General features: G+C 42.5%; 2 pseudogenes; both read right to left on the bottom strand.

Moving 5' to 3' along the window:
• Nucleotides 1–350: 350 nt before the first annotated feature.
• LOC125362878 lies at nt 351–10,052 on the bottom strand (annotated as a pseudogene).
• The window catches only part of LOC125362993, a 28,568-nt pseudogene continuing 23,122 nt past the window's right edge, over nt 10,052–15,497 (bottom strand).

The following is a 15,497-nucleotide window of genomic DNA, read 5'->3' as shown; positions in this document are numbered from 1 at the left end:
TAATTAAATATCAAAAATTTAAAAAGTTACCTTAAAAGTATGGCCCAAATGCTAGAAAGCTTGGCTAGCAAATGGAAGGCATGAACAGAAATTCCAATATCACACACACACACAAAAACAACACGAATGCAGCTGGGAATATGGCCTAGTGTAAAGTGCTTGCCTCGTATACATGAAGCCCTGGGTACGATTCCTCAGCACCACATATATAGAAAAAGCTGGAAGTGGTGCTGTGGCTCAAGTGGTAGAGTGCTATCCTTGAGCAAAAAGAAGCCAGGGACAGTGCTCAGGCCCTGAGTTCAAGGCCCTCGACTGGCAAAAAAAAAAACAAAACGGAGCAAAATAGAAAGAAAGAAAAAGGAAAAAAATATGTATGGAAGTACTGGAGGAAAACTAGTCTATCCTCCTTATTGTTTAGAGAATTAGATTGCTGGCAGCTTTGTAAAAGGTTACCTGGGCTCATAGATCTATCTGATTACTCCTTTTTCTTCTACATGGTTAGCTTTCTTAACCATGTGGCTAACATGCAATCATCAAATTCCGTAGGTCGTTCAGAGAGCCAGCCCACTTTTGAGATAGAAGAACATATTCATGTCTCAATAGAAGAAGTGGCAAAGAAATCACTCATCATCTTTAATCCATCCCCAAACTCATAACTTCAAAGACCTCTTCAATATATGGATTCTATAATATATGGATTCTGTATGTTCTCTTTTCTAGATTCTGCCAGTGAATTTATGCAAACCTAGAACTAGGAGAAAAAAGGCTTACCTGGATGTATGTCTTTTGGATGGCTGCCAGTTCTTCCCCAAGGTGCACAACAAGCTTCACAACTCGTCTTTCATGAGACTATGGCAAAATATCTGCAGAATCTTCAGAACAAAGCTCAATCTGCCCAATTAGTAGGTTAGCAATAGCCTGCTGCACAGCCTACACAAAATCCATAAAATATGAGAATAAATTTTTTTTTATTTTATATATTTTGGCCAGTCCTGGGCCTTGGACTCAGTGCCTGAGCACTGTCCCTGACTTCCTTTTGCTCAAGGCTAGCATTCTGCCACTTGAGCCACAGCGCCACTTCTGGCCATTTTCTGTATATGTGGTGCTGGGGAATCGAACCCAGGGCTTCATGTATACTAGGCAAGCTCTCTTGACACTAGGCCATATCCCCAGCCCAGAATAAATTATTTAACATGTTGATTTTTTAACTATATACAGAAATGAAATAGTAAGAGTCTCAGGCCAGCATAGGCCCAGATAGCAAGAGTCTGTCTCAAAAGCAAACAAAAATAACCCTCCTACACCCTCCCCCCAAAAAAAACCCACAGGAAGAGGGAAACTGGAAGAAAAATGACGGAGGGGGTAAAAATGTTCCACAAGAAATGTACTAATTACCTAACTTATGTAACTGTAACCCTGCCATACATCATTTTTTAATTTAAAATTTTTAAATTAAAAAAAATTACACATTCCACATACCGTATGAGAACAGGAGAAAAATAATTTTGAAACATTTTTTTCTACCCGTAACATTTCTCTAATAAGAACATTAGAGCATTTCTAACAAATTTCGTAAACGTATTTTTGGCACTTTTCAAATGTAATCTTACAGAGATAGACAAACATATTTTAGAGGAGGGCTGAAAATCCTTGAGGGGGGGGCTGGAATTTTTCCCACGTGGAAAGAGTACACACCTGGCATTCTAACAACCCTGGTTCCAGCACCAAGAAATAAAATATCTGCATTTTGAATATTCTCCAATATAGGGAACAAGAGCTCTTTAAAAAATGGTTGATTCTATACCTAGGCCAAGGAAAATAATAAATAAGCATAAATTATCTTGTGATGTCAGAAAAATTTTAAATGTTTTAAAGGGAAATAGAGACGCGTATGTATCTAAAGAACATAGAAATTGTGTTGAAGAAGCTCTGCAATGGCCAACGCTAACCCAGTCTGAGCAACAAAACTGAATATGGACTGTAGCCCATAGAAAACAATCAATATATATTAGTTCATAAAGATATAAAGAAGTGAATTCACAAATAAAAGCTCTTTGTTACAAAAGAATGTCAGTTAAGCATAGAAGCTGAACTCATGGGATACCCCAATCATCTGAAAACCTAGTACAGTACTTGAAAGGCAGAGACTGGAGACCTTGAGTTCCAGGCTAGTCTAGAACTCACTAAGCAATCTGTTGAAAGGAAGCAAAGGAAAGAAGGAGGGTAAGAGGAAGGGTGAGTAAGAGAAAAGGGATGGAGGAGGGGTAGTAATAGTGATTTTTTTTTTTTTTTTTTTGGCCAGTCCTGTGACTTGGACTCAGGGTCTGAGCACTGTCCCTGGCTTCTTTTTGCTCAAGGCTAGCACTCTGCCACTTGAGCCACAGCGTCACATCTGGCCATTTTCTGTATATGTGGTGCTGGGGAATCGAACCCAGGGACTCATGTATATGAGGCAGGCACTCTTGCCATTAGGCCATATCCCCAGCCCAGCAATAGTGATTTTAAAGAAAACACAAAAGTAATCGTTGACAGCTAGATCACAATTAGATGCTAAAATAGAGCACGAATATAGTGCAAACTATCTCCCCCACTAGGTACTTATTCATTATAGAGGGAGAAACCCAAAAGATGTCATCTTAGATTAGGAGCACCAGAAGTAAGTCAACGTGTAGCCCTGACAGGATGTGCTGAGCATAGCTATGTACAGCATCCCTTCTGGTCTGCAAAATGCCAGACAAACCAAACTGAGTGACATTCTACAAAATGCTGTTCCAAAACATGCAGCTCATGAGAGACAAGACTAAGGAATTGTCACAGATTGGAAGGGAATAAGGAGATAAGACCAGTAAGTTAAGTTCAAGATTTTAGATTGCGCAATGGGGAAAAAGAGGCATTGATGGGCAAGCAGAATTCAAATTATAGTTGGTATATTAGCTACTAGCATTCTTACTATGGTTGTATTAATGTCAGCATTAGCAGAAATTAAGTGAAAGACAAAGATTTAAACTTTTACAAATTTTTCCATAAGTCTAAAACTATTTCCAAGTTAAACTAAAAAGAACTATACATAGCAATTACTACAAAGTAGTCATAGCCCGGCCCTGCTGGCTCAGACCTGTAATCCTAGCTACTCAGGAAGATGAGATCTGAGGATCATAGTTTGAAGCCAGCGTTGGCTTCGTGAGACCTTTATCTCCAATAAACTACTCAGAAAAAGCCAGAAGTGGTGTGACGGCTCAAGTGATTGAACACTACTCTTAAAACAAAGAAACTCAGGGACAGAACCCAGGCCCAGAGCTCAACTTGCAGGACCAGCAAAACAAAAAATAATAAAAATAAAAAGCAGGGGCTGCAAATGGGGCTTAGTGGTAGAGTGCTTCCTTGCCTAGCATGCATGAAGCCCTGGGTTCGATTCCTCAGCACCACATAAAGAGAAAAAGCCAGGAGTGGTGCTGTGGCTCTAGAGGTAGAGTGCTACTAGCACTGAGCAAAAACAAACCAGGGACAGTGCTCAGGCCCTGAGTTCAAGCCCTCGTACTGGCAAAAAATAAAATAAATTAAAAAATAGCCCTAGTACATTAATTGGTATTTTTAAATAAATAGCTTTAAGGGAGAGAGCAAGGGAAGGAGTAACTTTGTCCAAAAAGAAATGTACTCTTTACCTGATTTATGGAACTGTAACCCCTTTGTCCATCCCCAGTATATTAACAAAAAATTAGAAAAAAATAGCAGCAACAACAAAATAACACTGAAGCCATAAAACTACTGATCCAAAGAGTAGCTAAGTTCAGCAGGTAAGTGGGATGTTGAGTTTGGGAGATCTGTAAGAGCACAGAAGTTCAAGAAGTGTAAGACCCGACTGGGCAACATGGCCAAGTCCCACAACAACAGACAAATAGCAAATCAAATAAAAACAAACAAACAAAAAAGCCTCCTACAGGACTGGGATGTAGCTCAGTGGCAAAGCGCTTGCTTAGCAAGTGCAACCAACATCCTGGATTCCATCCCCAGTCCAAAAAAGAAAAGAAGAAAAACAAACTGTTTAACCAAAAACAAAAAAAGGCAGACACAAGTGGCTCACACCTGTAATCCTAGCTACTCAGGAGGCTAAGATCTGAGGATGTGAACTTCAAAGCCAGCCCATGAACTTGCCCATGAGACTCTTACCTCCAGTTAACCACTAGAAAACCATTAGTGGGGACTGGGAATATGACCTAGTGGCAAGAGTGCTTGCCTCGTATACATGAAGCCTTGGGTTCGATTCCTCAGCACCACATCTATAGAAAATGGCCAGAAGTGTTGCTGTGGCTCAAGTCGGTGAGGACAAACCTTGAGAGCAAGAGTTCAGGGACAGCACCCAGATCCAGAGTTCAAGCCCCACAACTGACAAAGAAAACGGAAAAAAACACCTGCTTCACCCAAAAAAGAAAAGTTAAGGCAGGTTGTGGAAAGGCTGTAGTCTTAAAGTCAAACTAGGTAAATACTAGAATGGAAAATCAACCTGGCCCATACAAAAATTCTTATTTTCTGAAGTGTGTTTTATTTTTGTTTTTTCCAGTCCTAGGGATTGAACTCAGGGACTGGACACTGTCCCTGAGTTTTCTTTGCTCAAGGCTAGTAGCACTCTGCCACTTGAACACAGCACCACTTCATCTTTTTCTACTGATATGTACTGAGGAATCAAAGCCAGGGCTCTGTGCATGCTAGCCAAGCATTCTACCACTACGCCACATTCCAAGCCCTGAAATGTTAATAAATGGAAAGACATTTTACTTACCTTTACATCACTACCTGGTGTGGCACTAAGTGCCAAAATTCTAAAGTGATGCGTATATTTAAGCAGTTCTCTTACCACCTTAAAGAAAAAGAAAACAATATTGATTTCACCTGTCCAATGCAAGCATAGCAGTGGCTTGATTAAACAAGCTGCTCTATCTAGTCTGTTAATATTTCTTAACTGGTACATTGGGGATCTAGTAAGCAAAACTACCACAGAGCATAATTTATGTAGAGAAATGATCTGGGCTCCCTGAGACTCATACTGAATCTTAACATTCAAAAAATACTGTTTATCATATTTTTAACATGATACAGATTGTGCATGAAGACATAACATTATACACAACAGAGACTGAAGCAGAATTATTTCAGTTGAGAACTAACAGAAGTCTGAGGGATGAATCTCACTCACTGAGTGCTTGCTGGGCATGGCCAAGGCCCTGAGGTGTAATCTCCAGGACCACAAAAACAAAACCTAAAAACAAGACAAATTTATTTCTCATTACCAATTCTACTTGATCTTAGTACTAAAACTGATGGCCTTGGACATGAAAAAAGGACTTTAAATAAGGGTCATAGATGCAACCAAAGGAACTGAATGTGACCATTTATTGGATTGGTGCTTTCATAAATCATTTTGTTCTTTTTTTATGCCAGTCCTAGGACTTGAACTCAAAGCCTAAGCACTGTCTCTGAGCTTCTTTTCCTCAAAGCTTGCACTCTGTCACTTGAGGCACAGTGCTACTTCCAGCTTTTTCCATTTATGTGGTACTGAGGGATCTAACTCAGGGCTTCATGCATGCCAGGCAAGCACTCTAGCACTAAGCCACATTCCCAGCCATAAATCATATTCTTATGGTAGACAGAATTCAGTGTTGTTTCAGATTATAAGGCAGTTCTGACTCCTCTAAATGATATAGCAATGTTTATAATAATAAGATTATTTCATGTGGACGTATCATTATACCTACCAAGACTGTTTCTCATAAACAAGAAGCCATGCCAGGTGCCAGTGGATCACACCTGTAAGCCTAGCTACTCAGGAGGCTGAGATCTGAGGATCGTGGTTCATAGCCACCCCAAGCAAAGTCCCCATGAGGCTTCTATCCCCAATAAACTACTCAGAAGAAGATGAAAGTGGTGCTGTGGATCAAGTGGTAGAGTGCAGAAGACTTGCAGTTTAATAAAGGTCATTGAATGTGACTATGAATTAAATAGAAGATAAATCTACAAAATGGATTCCAAATAGAATAAAAAGTTTAAAGTATCATTCTCACAGGGAAATCTGAACATGCATGTGTTCAATTTAGAACCATGAACAAATAGAAAAATAGGTCCATTACAAGGATATAGTTAAAAAGATCAACTATAAGAAAGATGCCAATTTTCCCTAACACAAAGACACAAGTCAATAATACTTAAGTCTCCAAGGAAGCCAAATTATGCATCCATAAACCGGTAGTGAAATTCATTTAAAACCAAAGGCAAATCCTTTCCATTCTCCCCAAAACCTACTGTGCCTCCAGAACTCACACATTTTCACAAGTGAGTGTTCCAAAACAGAAACCTGGGAGTCATGCTACTCTTCCAATCTCGCATTCACTATCACGCTCCCTTTCCACTCTAATCTCTTAAGCCTTAAGTATCATCCTAATCACACTGTTTCTTTTACTTCCTTCCCTTCCTCTCCTAGCAGTACTGGACATTCAACTCAAGGCCTGTTTCCAGGCCTTGCATTTGCAAGGCTTACTTCTTGAGCCACAACCCCAGCCTCCAGCTAAATACTTCTTTTTTGTTGTTGGTTGTGGGGGTGGACCTCAGGGCCTGGGGGCTGTGCCAGAGCTTTTTCCACTTAAGGCTGGCATTCTACCACTTTGAGCCACAGTACCACTGCCAGTTTTCTGGTGGTTAACTGGAGATAAGAGCCTCAAGGACTTTCCTGCCTGGGCTGCCTTCAAACCGTGATCCTGAGATCTCAGACCCCTGAGTAGCTAGGATTACAGGTGTTAGTCACTGGTGCTGGCTCCAGCTAAATATTTCTAATGAGTCTTTGCAGGTCATATTCCCTATAGCCTACACCGTCCATTCAAACTACTAAGAATAAAATGCATGCTTCATGTTCTGTTCCTTAAGTAGGACAGGTAGGGCCAGTGTCCTTATCATAACAGATAAATAGAAATCATTTCTATTTAGTGGCGAGAAGTAAATGACCTCTATAAGTACATCCCATTGCTCCCACACCTGTACTTGGTATCTACATAGAAAGGAAAGGCAGTATTAGGCAGGTACATATTTCGTCCTTATGATATTGACATTTAAAATTACCTGGCCTGGCTGCCATGGAATAGTCCTATATGTCTACTTACAGTCCTTGAATTATTATCTTAGCTTCCAAACTCTACCAATATCCTACTTTACCTCACTGTGCCATCCATGACCGGCACCTGACATCTGTTAAGTTTTTTTGAAAAAGGAAAAGGAAAGAAAAAAAGGAGGAAGGGATAGGGAGAGGTGTGGGGACTGCTTTCTCTGCTCCGGCTCAAGTGCTCATTTCCTTCTCTCTTATTATCCTCGCATCGCCTTCTACCCCAACCCTCGGCCTGCAGGTTTGTCGGGGTGAGACGTGGGGATGTCTCCGTCCTGGCGGGCGTGCAACCCGCGTGGTAATGTGACCGCTATCCTACTCTGGAAGCAACGGACATAGACCACGGGTCAGCCTCTGAGGGCGAACTAACTTTATTGAGAGAGGGACAAGGGTAGATGATCTGGGGAAGGAGGTTGGCCAGGATTCCCATAGGCCACGAGCTGTCAGGTGACCTCCAAGGGGCTGGTCACTTGACCTCCAAGGGGCTAAGTCACTCGACCTCCAGGGCGGGGCTGGTAGGCGCCAGGCTGGCTGCCAGCTAGGTCGGGGGTCTCTTATTGGACCGGTTTCTCCAGATTCCAATGTAGAGAGGATGGAAGGGCTGCATTCCCCAGCTGGGGGAGGTGCCTCAGGCCCCTTCCATCTAGGGGGGAAGATGGACCCCAACAGAGAGGGAGGGAGAGCAGAGACACTGATTAACGTAAACAAGACAGGGGCTGGGAATATGGCCTAGTGGTAGAGTGCTTGCCTTGTATGCATGAAGCCCTGGGTTTAATTACTCAGCAGCACATATACAGAAAAAGCCAGAAGTAGCACTGTGGTTCAAGTGGCACAGCGCAAGCCTTGAGCAAAAAGAAGCCAGGGATGATGCTCAGGCCCTGAGTTCAAGGCCCAGGACTGGCAAAACAAAACAAAAAAAAATTTTTTTTTTTTTTTTGGCCAGTCCTGGGCCTTGGACTCAGGGCCTGAGCACTGTCCCTGGCTTCTTCCCGCTCAAGGCTAGCACTCTGCCACGTGAGCCACAGTGCTGCTTCTGGCCGTTTTCTGTATATGTGGTGCTGGGGAATCGAACCTAGGGCCTCGTGTATCCGAGGCAGGCACTCTTGCCACTAGGCTATATCCCCAGCCCGAAACAAAATTTTTTAAAAAGTGAGCAAGACTAAGTATTTCCTATGATCACCTATTCCGGGATAATAAACAACCATCAAAAACTTCCATCACTAATAATGATCCCCTGCAAAATACATCTTAACAATATACACTACAGAATACACCACACAAAATTCTTACCTGGCAATAAGCATAGTTTCCAAGAGCCTTATGAGCTTCATCAACAACTACACACTTGACATCAGCAGCAGGACAAGCTCCTCTAGTAAGGTCATTTACCATGACCTGAGGTGTAAGAAACAGAACTCTCTTGCTGGACCATATTTCCTTCCTGGTGACAGCTTGAGTAGAACCTGCAAATTAAAGTGACAGTCTACCTCTGAACTTCACACTGAAGCTGGAGATGTGGCTCAAGTGGTAGAATGAATCTGAATCTGCAATTCAGCCAATAAATAAACTTCATATTGTTTATCTACAAAGTCATATAATCTGGACAACTTTATGAATGGCTTGGTACACTGGTTAAGTGAAGAACAATTTTCACAATGCACTGGAGTGATATTTTCATTATTTTTTGTTACTGATTGATTAGTGGACCTGATGTTGGAACTGAAGGCTTTATGCACTTGCTAAGGCAGAGGCTCTCCTGATTTTGAAGACATGGGACTCACTTTGCCCAGGGAAAGCCTGAATAACTATCTTCCTATTGATGTTCCCATTAAGTTCGGATGCCAGTTGGGAAACCCCAGGCCCAGCCTCTTCTAGTTAGAGACTTGTCAACTTTTTTTTGTTTGTTGGTTTGTTTTTTGGCCTGGAACCTTCATCCTCCCCATTGCAGCCTCGAGGTAGCTGGGAGCACAGGCAGGGGCTACTCATGCCAGGCCTATTAGGCCACACATTAAAGCGCTGATGTTGCCCAAATGTCAAAGCTGCCTCTAACCAAAGGCCACAAGTAGGTTATATTTACAGAATTCCTGCAGAAGTGCATAAGAATTGAAGAGAAGCAAAAACGTACAACGGAGAATACCACAATTATCTAGAGATTATACACTCTTCACTGCTTCCAAACATTGACAAGCTATACAAAGGTAATCTCTGAAAGCTAAATAAAGTAATCAGTACTAGACTTGCTACAAAACCTGCCATGGGAGAAAATGGGATATGTGTATGTTTGCATGCGAACTACTGTACATGGTGCAGGAGTTCCAGTAGTTCTATTTCCACCAGAATATGTCCACATCCCCTTGGGAATCCGGCTCTTCATCCATTCCTACTAACATACCTGTCAGTTCGGCCATGTGGGGTTGCGGAATACCCATCACCTGGTAGCAAGCCTCCATCTGTTGTGTCACCAAAGGCTTGGTGGGCGCCATGAAAACCACCTTGCCAGAAGGGAACCAACGGTAGAAATTGTACATGACCACTGCGGCAATGAAGGTCTTCCCCAGCCCGGTAGGCAGGCAGACGAGCGGGTTACACAACAGGGCGGTCCGGGAGCTGCGCAGCTGGTAGTCTCGGACCGGACAATTGGTAGGATAAATCCACAGGGCGCCCGAGGAGGTGCAGAAGCCGCCATTCTCTCCCCTCAGCCGCTGCTCGGCCTCGAACGCCGCCACCAGCAACACCTCGTCATCGGACTCGGGCTGGGCCTCCTCGACCGCGGCGGACAACGGCGCCTGGGAGCTGCGGACGCCGGGGTCCCGAGGCCGCTCCCTCGGGAGGCTGCAACCCGGGGCCCGGAGGATCGGGAAAGGCTGGAGCCCCACGTCTGGAAAAGCGTTCGCTGCCGTCCGCTCATCAGGCCGAGGACGACCAGAAGTTCCGCTCACCCTCCCGCAGCCAGGGCAGCGGAACCGCCACAGCTGCGGCCCCGGTAGGCTTCATTCGCACCAAACTGTGCAAGCAGAAGGCGAGGGCGGGGCGGGCTCGGCTCCCATCCGAAATTGCCTCCCGCCAGCCTCGGGCTGCGATTGGGGATCGGGTTGTTTCCCGGAAGTCTTTGCGGGAGCTCCCGCAGGCGCATGCGCGCTGTGAGAGTGTGGCCGCGTTACTCTAAACCTCATCTCGTCCCCATTCGCTGTTCCTTTAGGCCTAAAAAAGTCCCAATCTAGATCTGAGTTCCGCTTGCAAGCCTTGAGAGCCTCGACGACACTGCTACGGTGTTAATCACTTACAATGATTGAATAAATAACTAGGTAAAAAGCCGTGAGACCCGGGGGACGATATTTGTGGAGGAAGTCGTGGTTACTGAGCATTTAAACCTGAAGATGAAGTGAGAAACAAATACGTGTGAATATTTGTAAATTCCTACATTTTTCTCTCTCAAGGGAAAACATACCACGTCTTTTTTGCTGTTATGAGTGGTAACCTATTAGATCTGTGTGTGTGTGTGTGTGTGTGTGTGTGTGTCTGCGTCTCTGTGTATGCCGTTATGGGGGCTTGAACTCTGGGCCTGGGTGCTGTCGCTGGGCTTTTTTGCTCAAGGAGAGCACTGTACCGCTTGAGCCTCACCTCCACTTCCGGCTTTTTTGCTGGTTAGTTGGGGACTTTCCTACCCAGGCTGTCATGGCATCATCCGCAGATCCCAGCCTTGTGAGTAGGTAGGATGACAGGCATGAGCATTATGCTCAGCTTTTAATGGTTTTTTAAGTTGTTTAATCCCAAAGGAATGCAAATCCAAACAACTCTGAAATTCCATCTCACCATAGTTAGATTGGCGAACACTGTGAATTTGAACAACAAATATTAGCAGGACTGTGGTGGGGGTGGGGAACCCAATTGCACTGTTGGTAGGAATGTAAACTCTCAACAGCAGTCTGGAGGTTCCTCTGGAAAACTACACATAAGTGTTTGGTTTTTAAAGTAGGTAGCCGGTAAGGAGCACCTGGTACTCAGGCAGGAGAGAAAATTTATTACTGACCTGCTGGCCTGTGGCCAAGGTGATGCATGACCTGAGAGGAGGGGTGACCCCCCACCCAGCCCTGCCTTATCAAGGGCAAGGGCAGGGGGGTGTCGCCAGGTGGATTAGGTTGTGACCTCAGGGCAGAGGGAAGTAACTGCCTCCAGGTCTGCTGGTTACCCAGATAACTGGGTGGAGACTTAACCAGGTGGGGGACATGTCAGGTGGGCAGACCTTACATTAAGGGCTGGGAATATGGCCAAGTGGTAGAGTACTTGCCTCATATACATGAAGCCTTGGGTTTGATTCCCCAGCACCACATGTGTAGAAAATGGCCAGAAGTGGTGCTGTAGCTCAAGTGGCAGAGTGTTAGCCTTGAGCAAAAAGAAGCAGGGACAGTGCTCACGCCAAGTCCAAGGCCCAGGACTGGCAAAAAAAAATTTTTTTAATTAAAAAAAAGACCTATCTGCTTCCTAAAATATACCAGAACATGATAAGCTGCACGGGACTGTAGGCATACACACACAGTCAGATCAAAGGAGGACACTCTTAAGGGAAAAACACAAAGGCACAGTGCATACATGCCTCTGATCATATAAAATAATATTTACATAAATGAACTCCAGGAAATGGGAAAAAGCTTTTCTTTTCTTCTTGTACTATTTGTTCATTTAGAAAAATAAAACTAGGTCATATTATAGTTTCCACCAAATAATGCAATCGAGCTTAACATAACTTTGATCACACATATGTATATATAATATTGCAGTTAATTGAATCCAAATATATAAGTGCAGAAAATAAAACTTTCTGTAGACATCACCTTTATGATAACAATAAAAATATACAAAGCTACAAAAATATACAAACTATATATACAAATATACAAAAACTACATTTATTGTTTAAATGGAAGTACATGTAGCCTGGTACTGTTGATTAGGAAATTAAACAAGCCATTCAAGGCAGCATCTTAACACTCCATTAGTACATCTCTGGTTTGTGTTTTTTGGGGTTTTTTTGGCAAGTCCTGGGCCATGAACTCAGGGTCTGAGCACTGTCCCTGGCTTCCTTTGGCTCAAGGCTAGCACTGTGCCTCTTGAGCCACAGTGCCACTTCTGGCTTTTACTATTTATGTGGTGCTGAGGAATCAATCCCTGGGCTTCATGCATGCTAGGCAAGCACTCTACCGATAAGCCACATTCCCAGCCCAAGAGGACGTTTTTCACACCTATTTCTAACACAAGGCACATTTGACCTCTTGTGGTGTTGCTGTTGTTTTTTCAGACTTAACATTTCTGATGAACTAAAGATTGGCTTTTTCTTCTCAGACCACGCCACTCAGACTGACCGCAGTGAAATTTTGCCACGAAAAGAACTGACTCATCTACAGGAAAGTTGGTAAAGGTAGAGTGGGGCTTATTTCTAAACATCTAAAATAATTGCGGAGAATTGGCTACATTGGATCTTTGATCAACAGAACTGAACTTACCAAAAATATGCGCATCTGAATGACAGTATGTGTTATAAAAATTATGAATGTAAGCTATGATTTGTATTTGTCATATGCATACCATGCTTTTATAGGTAACTTGCTTAGTTGTCTTTATTCTCAGGACATCTGTGAGCATTTCTGACTTTGATATTTAAAAGATATAAGATATTTTCATGTAAAGTTGAATGAGGAAGACAATGAAATACTGAAAACTTGGGAAACCATCAAACAGCTTTGTCAGATCTTGACTTTTTTTTAAGCTTTTATTATCAAACTGAATTACAGACAGGTTACAATTTCATACATTAGACATTGGATACATTTCTTGTACTGATTGTTACCTCATCCCACATCCCTCATTTCCCCCTCCCCCTTCCCTTTCTTTTCCCCACCCCCCATGAGGTTTTCAGTTCATTTACACCAAACAGTTTTGCAAGCATTGCTTTTGTAGTTGTTTGTCTTTTTTTACCTTGTGTGTCTCGATTTTGGTGTTCCCTTTCAATTTCCTAGTTCTAATACCAGTAATACACGGTTTCCAATATACTCAGATACGATACAGAGATAGTGTAGGTACAACCACAGGAAGGTGATACAAGAAGATCATCAATAATAGAAGCTACAGTTACACATGGCACGTTGAAAGTAGTTACAACAGTGATATAACAATCGTTTCCATAACATGGAGTTCATTTCACTTAGCATCATCTTATATTTTCATAGGGGTATAGCTTTGGGCTCTTGTGATCCTCTGCTGTGACTTGCCTAAACCTGTGCTAATTATTCCCTATGAGGGAGACCATAGAGTCCATGTTTCTTTGGGTCTGGCTCACTTCACTTAGTATAACTTTTTCCAAGTCCTTCCATTTCCGTACAAATGGGGCAATGTCATTCTTTCTGATAGAGGCATAAAATTCCATTGTGTATATGTACCACATTTTCCTGATCCATTCGTCTACTGAGGGGCATCTGGGTTGGTTCCAGATTCTAGCTATGACAAATTGTGCTGTGATGAACATTGTTGTGCTGTGACTTTAGTGTGATTTTGTTTGTGGTCTTTTGGTTGATACCCAAAAGTGGGGCTGCTGGGTCATAGGGGAGCTCTATGCTTAGCCTTCTGAGGAATCTCCACACCGCTTTCCAGAGTGGCTGAACCAGTTTACAGTCCCACCAACAATGAAGTAGGGTTCCCTTTTGGCCACATCCCCTCCAATATTTGTCATTGTTAGTTTTCTTGATATAGGACATTCTTAGTGGTGTGAGATGGAATCTCAATGTTGTTTTGATTTGCATTTCTTTTATGGCCAGTGATGTAGAGCACTTTTCCATGTCTCATGGCCATTCTCATTTGCTCATCAGAGAAGTCTCTTTGTAAGTCTTTAGCCCACGTGTTGAGGGGGCTATTGGTTCTTTGCAGTTTTGTTTTGGAGGAAGGTAATTTTTTTAGTTCTGCATATATTTTAGATATGAGGCCTTTGTCCGTTGAATGGCCGGTAAAGATCTTCTCCCAATCTGTGGGCTTTCTGTTTATCTTGCGAGCTATGTCCTTTGACCTGCAGAAGCTCTGCAGTTTGATGCAGTCCCATTTGTCCAACCTTTCTTTGATTTTTAACCTTTCTGGGTCTTAGTTAAGGAAGTTCCGTCCTGTGCCAAGGAGCCCAAGTGTTTCTCCTACTCCTTCCATTAGTGTTTTCAGGGTGTCTGTTTTGATTTCGAGGTCTTTGATCCATTTGGAATTGATTTTGGTGCAGGGTGATATATAAGGATCTATTTTTAGTTTGTTGCATGTATTGATCCAGTTTTGCCAGCACCATTTGTTAAAGAGGCTATATTTTTTCCAGACTATTGTTTTAGCTCCTTTATCAAAGATTAAGTAGGCAGAGTTCTGTGGATTCATTTCTGGGTCTTCAATTCTGTTCCATTGGTCTTCAGGCCTGATTCGGTGCCAATACCAACCTGTTTTCATTACTATAGCTTTATAATACAGTTTGAAGTTGGGTATTGTAATTCCTCCAGCACTGTTCTTTCTGCTTAGGATTGTTTTTGCTATTCTAGGTCCTTTATTATTCCACATGAATTTCTGGATTGCTTCCTCTATTTCATTAAAAAATGGTGTTGGGATATTAATGGGTATTGCATTGAATTTGTAGATAGCCTTTGGCAATATTGTCATTTTGATTATATTCATCCTCCCAATCCAGGAGCATGGGAGGTTTTTCCATTTCCTTAGTTCTGACGTAATTTCATTTTTCATGTTTTTAAAGTTTTCATCATAGAGGTCTTTCACTTCTTTGGTTAAGGTTATTCCCAGGTATTTTAGGTTTTTTGAGGCTATTGCAAAAGGAGTTGCTTTCCTGATTTCAGCCTTTGCGTTCAGGTCAATAGCATATAGAAATGCCATTGATTTTTGAGGGTTTGAGCAAGGTAAAGAACCACATGGTTATATCACTCGATGCAGAAAAAGCGTTGGATAAAATCCAGCCCCCATTTATACTAAAAGCCCTAGAAAAACTGGGATTCCTGGGAACAATCCTGAATATAATCAAGGCAGTTTATGACAAACCAACAGCAAGCATAACTCTAAATGGTGAAAAACTAAAGCCATTCCCTTTAAAATCAGGAACAAGGCAGGGATGTCCACTCTCTCCCCTGCTCTTCAACATACTACTAGAATTCCTAGCCAGAGCAATTAGGTAGGAAGAAAATATAAAAGGGATCCAAATAGGAAAAGATGAAGTTAAACTTTACTCTTCATAGATGACATGATCCTTTACCTAAAGAACCCCATAGACTCTACTCCCATGGTACTAGAGCTGATCCAAAACTTTGGCAAAGTTGCAGGATATAAAATA

Source organism: Perognathus longimembris, chromosome 14 (assembly GCF_023159225.1).
Source record: "Perognathus longimembris pacificus isolate PPM17 chromosome 14, ASM2315922v1, whole genome shotgun sequence".
In the NCBI taxonomy this organism is placed as follows: Eukaryota; Metazoa; Chordata; class Mammalia; order Rodentia; family Heteromyidae; genus Perognathus; species Perognathus longimembris.
This window is presented reverse-complemented; position numbering and strand designations above follow the sequence as displayed.